Genomic DNA, 10,235 nt, shown 5'->3' with positions numbered 1-10,235 from the left:
TTAAGTTTAATTTGGTTTTAAAACTTTGACTAGTTCAGTCAAGCAGCTCGTTAAAGTTGTGATAGCTTGAATCGTTTCACGATGCTCCTGCCGCTGTTCCTCTTCTCTTCTTTCCCGTCGTTCTTCAAAACTATTCCGTTTGCTTATATTGCTCATTAGAGTACTTATAAGTTTGCTTCGTCAGTCACAAGTCGAAAATGTTAGTTTTCGTACAGAATTTTGAGTGTTAGTTTTCGTATGGCACGTCGATATCTTACTACTGATAGATCATTCAACAAATTTCTACTCAAAAATTGCAGAAAGTATAACGCTCTACAACAAATATTGTCGAGCGTTCAATTTCGAGAAAATATATGTATGTATAAACCAATCCAAGAAAAGGAAAACCATATTTTTGCCCCACCCTAATATAAATGAATTACTTACTTCAGTCTCTGGCTCAAGAGGTGTCATACCAGGCATCGATGGTTCGAAACTTGCTGATTCAGCATTAGTCTCCGGCGATGATGGGCTCCACATTGCTACAAATAAGTCTGATGCATGGTTTTGCTGCGGCAAAACCGTTGGCGAATTCGAAGGACTCATCGCAAGGATACGGCTTGGAGATTGTGTATCACTCTCAGCTGATGACGGACTCTAGAATATGGACGATGTTCTTGCTGGTAGTTCTTGTGGTGGCGAGTTCAGTCCACTACTTCCTGAACCGGCACCATCAACCGCTAATAAGCCAAAAGTAGCCAAAGCGCGATCTTCGAACTCATTAAGTGATTTGCATTGTGGACCACCACCAGTAACCCTTTGGCTCATTTTTATACGTCGTGCACGTGTACGTAACTGGCTCTTCCATACTCCAAGCGTCTGTATGTAAAAAAATTATACGCAAAGCCATTAACTAATTTGGTTACATTTTACAAGACGGTTCAATGCTTATTATTGATCAAAAATGATGTTGGTACCAAAAGACGCGCCTTGACTCCAGTATCAATAATCCGAAAGTGGAAATTGAAAATATTATACATATATATTATACATATAAGTTATTGCCAAAAAATCCAAAAATTAGAAAAGGTCGGTCTAAAACCGGGGTGTAATCCATACTTTGGTAAAAGTCTAGTTGAGGGGTCGACTGCTAATACGCGTCCAAAAATATCGAGAGAAGTGTCAAAAGACGCGTATTAATCTCGAGAACAATAATCCGAAGGCGGAAAAGAAAAATTTTACCTCTGTCCGGAGATATTTACAGTTGACTATCACTATTTTTAATTTTTTTTGTGGGTACAACACAATAACAACCACATGAAAATCGCCAAATTCAACTGTAAATATCTCCGGACAGAGATAAAATTTTTCTTTTCCGCCTTCGGATTATTGTTCTCGAGATTAATACGCGTCTTTTGACACTTCTCTCGATAATTTTTGACGCGTATTAGCAGTCAACCCCGCAACTAGACTATCACTATTATTTATAAGCGCGGCCGAAGGCCGCCAACGCAGAAAGGTGTTATGCGCAAAAATAATATGGATTCTATCCACGGTTTCGGAGGTACCCGCGGGTCTTTTTTCGGTTTTTCGATAATACCTTTTGAACGAATTAAAATTAGCCATACTTTTTATGTATGCTTGTAAATATCTCTTCACACAAATATATTTTTTAATTTCCGCTCTCGTATTATTGATTCTACGGTCAAGACGCGTCTCTTGATACAAACATCGAAAATTCTTGATCTATATTAAGCATTGAACCATCTTAAAAAATGGTACCACTAATTTTGTACTACAACTTATTTCCTTCCATTTTTCTTCAGAACGTGTTGGTCCTCTTAAGGCGTTTAGCTCCTCTGCCAGTTGAGCCCATAGAGAGCGGTGACCTGGGGTTATTTTTTCCTGACCCCATTTCAGGGTTAGCACTATAAAAAAACACGTAGTGCTCCAACTGTTCGCGCGTAGCACGATCGCACTTTGATTTTCTATAAAAGAAATACAATATAACTAAAATATAATGAAAAATAATAAAATACTTACGTTTCTGCAGACTCCATTTAACAATTGTTCGCGCTAAATAGCTGTTTTGTGTTTACAATGCTTAGTTCACCACTGTGTGGGGAAAAGCATACGCATAAGAGCTTTTTAGAGTTGTCAACTTTCGCACAGAATAACAAAATTTATCAAGTTGATAAAAATCTTGATTATTTATCAACTTATTGACAATTTGTCAAATGCACAGTCTGGATTGTCCGGCATTTTTTCTCTCTCTCTGCAGTTATAATCCCTCGAGTTCCTATAGGCTTAAGTTACTTGTAATTAGTTTAGGCCTACTCTGTAGAAATGTGTTTTGATCTAGACTCAATAGAGTCGTAATAAGTAAATAAATAAATAAACACAGCCGAGGGGCGACCCCGCTTAGAAAAATTTTCTTCTAATTGAAAAACTTTTTTCTAAAATTTTGATGTTGCCTTGCGCGGGGCGTGAACCCAGGATCATCGGTGTGGTAGGCGGAGCAGGCTTCCATCACATCACCGCGGCCGTGGTGAATAAATGTATATATTTCGCAAATTAAGCCCGTATGGGTTTTCAATTAAATTGAGAATAAAGTTAGTTTTTCCACAATTTGACGGTCCCACAATCAGCGCTCGTATGGAATTTGGTAAAAGGGGACTATGAGTAGTAACATTTTTAACATTTGTATAATTTTCAGCATTATTAACCTTAAGTTGGAGATGTTGTTTAACAACTTTAATTTTGCTTACTATATTTATAGCTATATAAACCATCGCTTTTATAATAAAGTCACATTTAATTATAACACTCACTCTCAGTATTATTAAGAAACCTGATGGGACTAATACATAAAAAGGTTGGACAGGGTTTTGTAAGTTTGATTAATTCTTTACCTATTGGACTTCATTTACCTGGATATCAATTTTGTAGTCCGGAACGAAACTCCGATAAGGTTAGAAAGAGGCGATAAGGGTATAAATCCTTTCGATGAAGCCTGTGGGAAACATGATATTCTCAATCGAAAGATATGAATAACAGACTCCAAGTTGATAAAGTTTTACCTAAGAAAGCCTGGCAACGTGCAACATCTAAGGATATTGATTTCAAAGGACGAGCAAACGCCTGATTCGTTACAAATGCAATGAAAGCGAAACTAAAATTGGGAATGGGGTTTAAAAATAAGAAAAGAAATACATCTAAATGTAAAAAACGGAAAAAGATGAAACCCGTTAAGTGTTATCTAGAAACATTTTTTTGATGGCAGTTAAAAAAGGTATTATCAACATACTTAACAAAAAGAAGCCGCAGTCATTTAATGAGGATTATAACATTTCTAAGAATGCTATAGAGTCTAGCTTTAAAAATAAAAAAAACTAATATACCGAGAATATTTCGAGTCCCAAAATTTTTTGGAATTTTACCACTACTTCCAATTTGAACAGCGTTAGTTACACTTGGTGTTATAGCATCTGGTGGATCAGCTATAGCAAAAGTATTTAATGGTATCAGGAATGGAAAGGAGCAATTGGCTGAGGCTAGCCGTCATAATAGATATATGGAATCAATCGCTATGGGGAAAGGTTAATTCCTCAAGCCGTATAGACGGGGGTATGGTTTTTTTACGACCCTATCCAAAAACCTAATAAAAAACTTACCCAAAAGACCGGTAACAGACATAAATTTAATGAAATATTGCAAACATCTTAAACATTTCAGAGGAATTTTTATGTTAAACTCTTAACCAAATAAACCGAAATCTCAAGAATGTGGAATTCTTAATTTAGACGATGCTGATGGTCCGGATACTCATTGGGTAGCATACTATTACAACAAAAATTATAAAGAATATTTTGATAGTTTTGGAAATTTACAGCCACCGGTTGAACTAATTCTTTATCTGAAGCCACCAATACATTACAATTATGAGCAGAAAGAAAAATACAACACAGTAATATGTGGTCAATTATATATAAAATTTTTATTTAATAAAAATTAATTATATAAAATATAAATTGTTTATTTTTTTTCTTTAATGTATTACAGTAAAGTACTACTATAAAGTTTTGAAATCACCATAATCATAAGTATCAATAGGGGAACACATTTAACCATATAAATTTATAAGGTGCAAAATTATTTCCGTTTACACACATTGTTATATGGACGCACCTAGTAATATTCTTTATAAACTGAATTGTCAATCAGCTGTATTACTGTCAAAAAAAATTGTCATTACTTTTATTAATTAAAAAATTAAAACTAAAACGTCTTTACAAAGATATTGCTGTAAATGACTTGCTGTTGTTGGCGATTTCTGATGAAAATGACGGTAATATATTTTTGCTTTTGGCCAGATGGCTGGTCTAATAACCATTTCCATTGCAGAGAATAAAAAAAGGGAAGAGGACGAAATTTGGGAGGATTTCACTATTGCTATGGTTGCATTCACTGAGATAAGGTATGGGTGTGACTTTGTTCACCATTCCGTCCCTAAATCTCACCAGTGTTTGTAAGACGTATGGCCTGACTTAGATGAAAGAAGGTTTCGAACAATTGCCCGAGTTAGCCGCTCAACGTTCCAAGTGATGTATGAGTTGATCAAGGACGACGAAATATTCAACCGTCCACGCTCTTGCAAGCAGTTCTCGTTAGAAACGCAACTTTTAATTGTTTTATATCGCCTGGGATCAAGTGGGGAGGGTGCACCGATAAGCAAAACTGCAAATTTGTTTGGTGTTAGCGATTGCGGAGCAATACAGGTAGAACTTAGAGTTTTTTTTTTTGGAAAATAATAATTAATAACAAATCTTTATACAGAATATGGCGAATAGAATATTTCAAGCCATTTTAAAGCTGAGACAGAAATGTGTTTACTGGCCAGACAGTGCTGAGCGTCAAAGTTTAGTAGCTGAAACTTTTCACGAGCTGCCCCACTGTATTGGCTATATTGTTGGCACTGAAATAAAGTTAGCCGAGAAACCGCTTGACGATCCGGAAGCTTACTTTTCTAAGAAGACTTTGTATTCGTTGAAAGCGCAGGCTGTGTGCGACTATAAGCTACGAATCCGTCATTTGTTGCTCGGCTTCCCTGGAAGCGTCCACGATGCCAGCATACACAACAATTTTAGTTTAGTGACCTAAGCTTCAAGCTTGTTTAAAGGTGCACAATGGCTGGCAGGCGACAGTGCTTAATAATTAACAAGTACCTACTGTTATAACCCCCTTCAGATCCACTTCTATAGAAATGACTTCTCATCAGCGAAATGCATTTAACCGCCAATTTAGCCAATATCGAATAAGAATTGAGAATTGTTATGGTGTATTGAAGGAGCGCTTTAACAGTTTAAAAGAGCTCAGAGTTACCATACGAAATTATGAGTCGGTTTTAAATTTGCTTGTAGATGGATATTAGTATTTGCAATTCTACACAACATTATCATACAGCAAAAAGACGATAACATTGGCATAACTGACATAACTGAGGGTGATATTGGTGGCGAGGATGAAGAGGGGCCTGAAAGACGAAATTGGTCTAGCAGCGAGGGTGAAGCAAAATGGCGTGCTATTCTACTTGTATGCTTTATTAACAGAACTACACATTTCTATCCTTATCCCTCTCTCCTATAACCATACCAACCCCTCTCCTTCTCCCTTCCCATTTTATTCCTTCCACTTACTCTCTCGTTCTTCTTCCTCTTCATCTCCCCAATTTTCATTTTCCCACCAATTTTTCTCTCCGTCTTTTCTACTGCCCCTGTTTCTTATCCTATCCTTATTCCTATTCCTGTTCTAATTTTTATTTCTATTCCCCTCCCTCTCTACAAAATCACACACACACACACACATTAATCTTTGTTATATGTTTGGAAAACTCTACAATCCATTTTGTAATTATTCATATTTATTCATTTTTATAATTCATTACATTTGAATTCGCTTTTATTTTGTAATTAAAAATTTTTAATTAAAGAAATGAAAATGTTAAATTTCATTAAACAAAAATACGATTGCACTGAAATTTTTAGTTTCTTTAAAAAGTGCTGATGTAGGCAGATTTGTTGCCATTAATATCTGATTAAATAAAATTAAGTAAACATTTATATTACCTTAAAAAAACAAACAAAATCATTTTACTCACTTATTTTTTGTTCAACAAAACAGGTAAATTAATAGTCGTGGATCTAGCTGCCAGAAAAGGACTTTAATTCATAGTTGAGCAATATGCTTAGGTTTTAATTTCTACTATAACTAAATTTTTTGATTTAATTAAAATTTTCCACTACCATTATAATTTTAGTGAAGCGTTCTCTACTAGCATTAAATTTTTTACCAATAAAAAATTTAGTGGTAGTGGAAATTTAAATCTAATGCAGTGTTCCCAACTATGCTATCATAGTATCATAGCTAAACTTTGTCTCCGTGGGCTTCACTATGACAATAAGCAGTGTGTCCGTCTGATTGCTTAAAATACAAAAATGAAACTACTTAAGCTTACAATCAATTTCATATTTCTTCCATATTTCCTGACTTTCTAATTTTAATTTTTCATTTTGTAATTTCTCTTCTTTTTGTATTTCAAGTTCCATCTTTCTTAATTCAATTTGATTTTTTAATTCAACTTCTTTTAGTTGTACTTTATTTTTTCCCTTTCCCTCTCAAGCTCTAGTTTTTGAAGTTCTAACTCCAGTTTTCTTTCTAGAATAAGAAGAAAGTCGTTAAAGGTGTTAATAGTAGGCATTTTGTTCGTTTGTTTTTTCGTTGTTGAATCGGTGATAACGTTCTGGTTTGTGGCAATTTATGCTCAAAGGTGATATGTTGTGCATTGACCGGTTTTGCATTACACGTTCTCTTCTGCTTGTGCTGCGTTAAATCAGCACTGCTTTGAAGACATAGAGCCTCAGGAGTACTAGTTTGGCTTCTGGCGAGAGGCTGAAAGACGGAGTCCTGTTCTGGTTCTGTGTCTCTGACATAGGAAATTGAGTAGGAATGGTCGATTGTCATATGCATATCAATTTGACTGTCGAAAATAAGCGGGGGCTTGCGCTGCCCAAATATATCAAAAAGCAAATCGAAATTTGGGCATATTTTTTGTTTGTATGCTGTCACACTGGACTCGTCACTGGCCAAGAAACCAGACCCCGTCTTCTTCTTCCAATCGAAAGCAGACATGTACGATGCCTTGGGGTATGTCATTTTGAATTTTAATTACATCCATTCTATTTGTCCTAGACTACTTGCCATTGATTTTATTCTTGTGTAGAAGCGTTCGGCTGTCGGCTTCTGAAATAACAAAATATTTGAATATAAGTATTTACATAATTTTTCCAACGTAGGTAGATCATAGATTCCTAGTCAAAGAATCACAAAACCAAAGTACATACATACGGCCACAATTATGCACATGTACATATGTATACAACAGACTGACCCAGCCTGAACGGCGATATTTATTTGAAAAATGAACAGCAACGCTGGGTCAGTGCAAGTTGAAATAAAAAAATGCAATAAAAAATCACATATAAATATGCAAAAAATATGCGACACATTGCTCCTGGCCAAGGCTGGTAAATATTCCAGCTAAATTGAAAGTTAGTCGAGCTGGTGGCAGCAATATGGGGCAGATTAAGTCGACTACCGCATATGTTAGACTTTAAACAGAATTACTTTTAGTTATCAGCAATTAATGCTCCATACTGGCTTAAATGAGTGTGGCAGAGTGTATATGCGTCTATGTGTTTATGTGTTTTGTGTCCAGGTCCGTGCCTTAGCCGCAATGTTGCCATTAAAATAATATTAACATATTAGGGGGACTCATGATAGCATATAAACTTATAAGGTGTAAAATTATATCCATTTACACATGCGGTTATATGAACGCACCTAGTAATACTCTTGATAAACTTGATTGTTTTTAGCTGTATTATTTCCAAAAAAATTTTTTTGATTGTTATACAAATTAAAAAATACCAAGATTAAGTGAAAAATCAAAACTAAAACGCCTTTACTTGCTGATGTTGGAGATTTTTGATGAAAATGCCGTCTGTAATGTCTGCAAGGTTGCATTCCTTTGAGTTTACCGCGTTTACACAATGAAATGTGCGCGTAAATTTATACAAATTGTGTAAATGATTTTTCATACAAAATTTGACAGCTCGTGCGTAAACTAGGTAAATTTATACGTTTACACACTTTATAAGGCATTTATACGGTTACATGAGTCCCCCTAATAATATTAAAATTGACAACATTGTACCTATAGTGAACACAATGTTGCAATGGAAATAATATGTTGCGCTTGGCATCATGTTGTTATAATAAGTAAAATTTCACCATGTTGCTAACAACCTAGCAGCCTTGACGAATGATATGTAACTATGTATTTGTTCTGTTCGGTATTATGTATGTGGATGGGTATTTGTGCAAGGCTATGAGCTTGTGAGTGCATCAGTGTGAGCGGTCAAGGCACGAACCAAATGTATCTGTGTAGGTGTTCGTTGTGTGGAGCGGTGAGCGTATGAATGTATGAGTGCATGATTGTATAGATGGAAAATACGGGAAAGCCGAAAAGAAAGTTTGACATGTAATGGAAAAAATTTTCCGTTTCTGGGTAACGTTCCTTACCACGGCGGTAGCTATAAGAAGGGGCAAAATGAGCCAACGGGCCAAAGTATTATTTCATCAGTGCCAGTGAGTGTAAGTGGAAAGTGGTTAACAAAAAAAAAAAAAAAAAAAAAAATAAAAAAAAAATTTTTCAATAAGTTTTTAGTGCGCGCCTCAAACCGAAAAAGCCTGTTTACTAAATTTTGTAGCGAAGTACCTTTTTTTAATTGGGTAGTGCGCGGTGAAAAGTGTCTCGCGACGGCTAGAACCAGGCAAATCTGGTTTGCCAGCTAGCCCCGATCCTGACCGTTGCAGCAGAAACAAATTAGACCACAAAGGCTATCGCCACCGCTAAAACCAGGTAAGTCTGATGGTTTTCACTGCCCTTGGATTTTTTTTGCCTTCCTACAACCTGGCATGCCCACTGGGAAGCTGGCTTCTATATAGCCAATTTTCCAAGCAAGCCAAGAGCAAACTTGCATGCATGTATGCACGCCTTCATACAGATATATGTATGTCGGTGAGTATTTAATCACGCAGACAACAAAAAAAAAAGAAAATAAAAATAAAATAAATTTAATGCTAGAAATGCTGCAAGACTAACGTTTTTTTTTGTATCGTAACAGGGCACTCCCTGCTTGAAAGAAGCCGCTGAGAGAATTTAAAGTTTCGTTTTATGGCTTAAAAAGGCAAATTAGCGGCATCAAACTCCCGACGGCACTCCACGTCTACAACCACGTATACAACAGCAACCACATCACCGGTTGAATTGGCTACATACGGCCCGGCAAGTACCCACACGCACTACACTATATTTTTATTTTAGTGGCACACACCACAACAACAACCACGACAGCACCTTTTTGGTATCGGCAATATATTGTCACCACAACAACAATTAAACAACACTACCCTTTTGGCCTCTTAGCCGACGACAAAACGCCCAACAACAAACACATCGTCTTTTTGAAATTGGCGACATCCCGCCCAACAAAAGAAAAAAATACAGCATCATTTTGGTATTGGCGGCGCAACGCCAACAACAGTAATTACACCACTTTAATATAGACCACATATATACTTTTTTTCATCGGCGGCGCAACGCCAATTACAAGCACGACCACTTATTTTCTATTGGCAATTACAATTTTCACCAGCCACCACACATCATTCTTTTATTTTGGCATCGGTGACGCAACACCAACAGCAGCCACATATTGTATCAGCAGATATCGCCACAAATACAACAATACCAGCCACACATCCACCGGCCAGTTCCACAGAATTAATTGTTACCAGCTCGTCAAGCCACTAGAGGCCAGCAACCAAATCACCAAGAATAGGGCAAGGTTATTAAAATATGCACATATTATACACAAGTGAGGATTTAGCGAAAACAACACTGCCAACAGGAAGAGCAGCCTAAAAGCGGGATTGGCGGAGATCACCAACAACAACAACACACCACAACGGCAGCAGCAGAAATAATCGTTAAACCTTAATGTCAGAATTTTTCTATTGTTTCGAACCAAATTGGCCTTTTTTGTATTTTTTTTGGCATTATATCTTTTTTTTATAAGTAGGTTTACTCACATAGGTATTTCCTTTTTTTGATGTAGAATTTCTGGAAGGAAAAA

The 10,235-nt window shown here is 36.3% G+C and overlaps 1 pseudogene; it reads left to right on the top strand.

Moving 5' to 3' along the window:
- The first annotated feature begins 643 nt into the window (after positions 1-643).
- On the top strand, positions 644-9,913 carry LOC137234919 (uncharacterized; annotated as a pseudogene).
- The last annotated feature ends 322 nt before the right edge of the window (positions 9,914-10,235 follow it).

Source organism: Eurosta solidaginis, chromosome X, assembly GCF_040869045.1.
Source record: "Eurosta solidaginis isolate ZX-2024a chromosome X, ASM4086904v1, whole genome shotgun sequence".
Lineage (NCBI taxonomy): Eukaryota > Metazoa > Arthropoda > Insecta > Diptera > Tephritidae > Eurosta > Eurosta solidaginis.
Note: the sequence above shows the minus strand (reverse complement) of the source record. Positions and strands in the feature narration are given on the sequence as shown.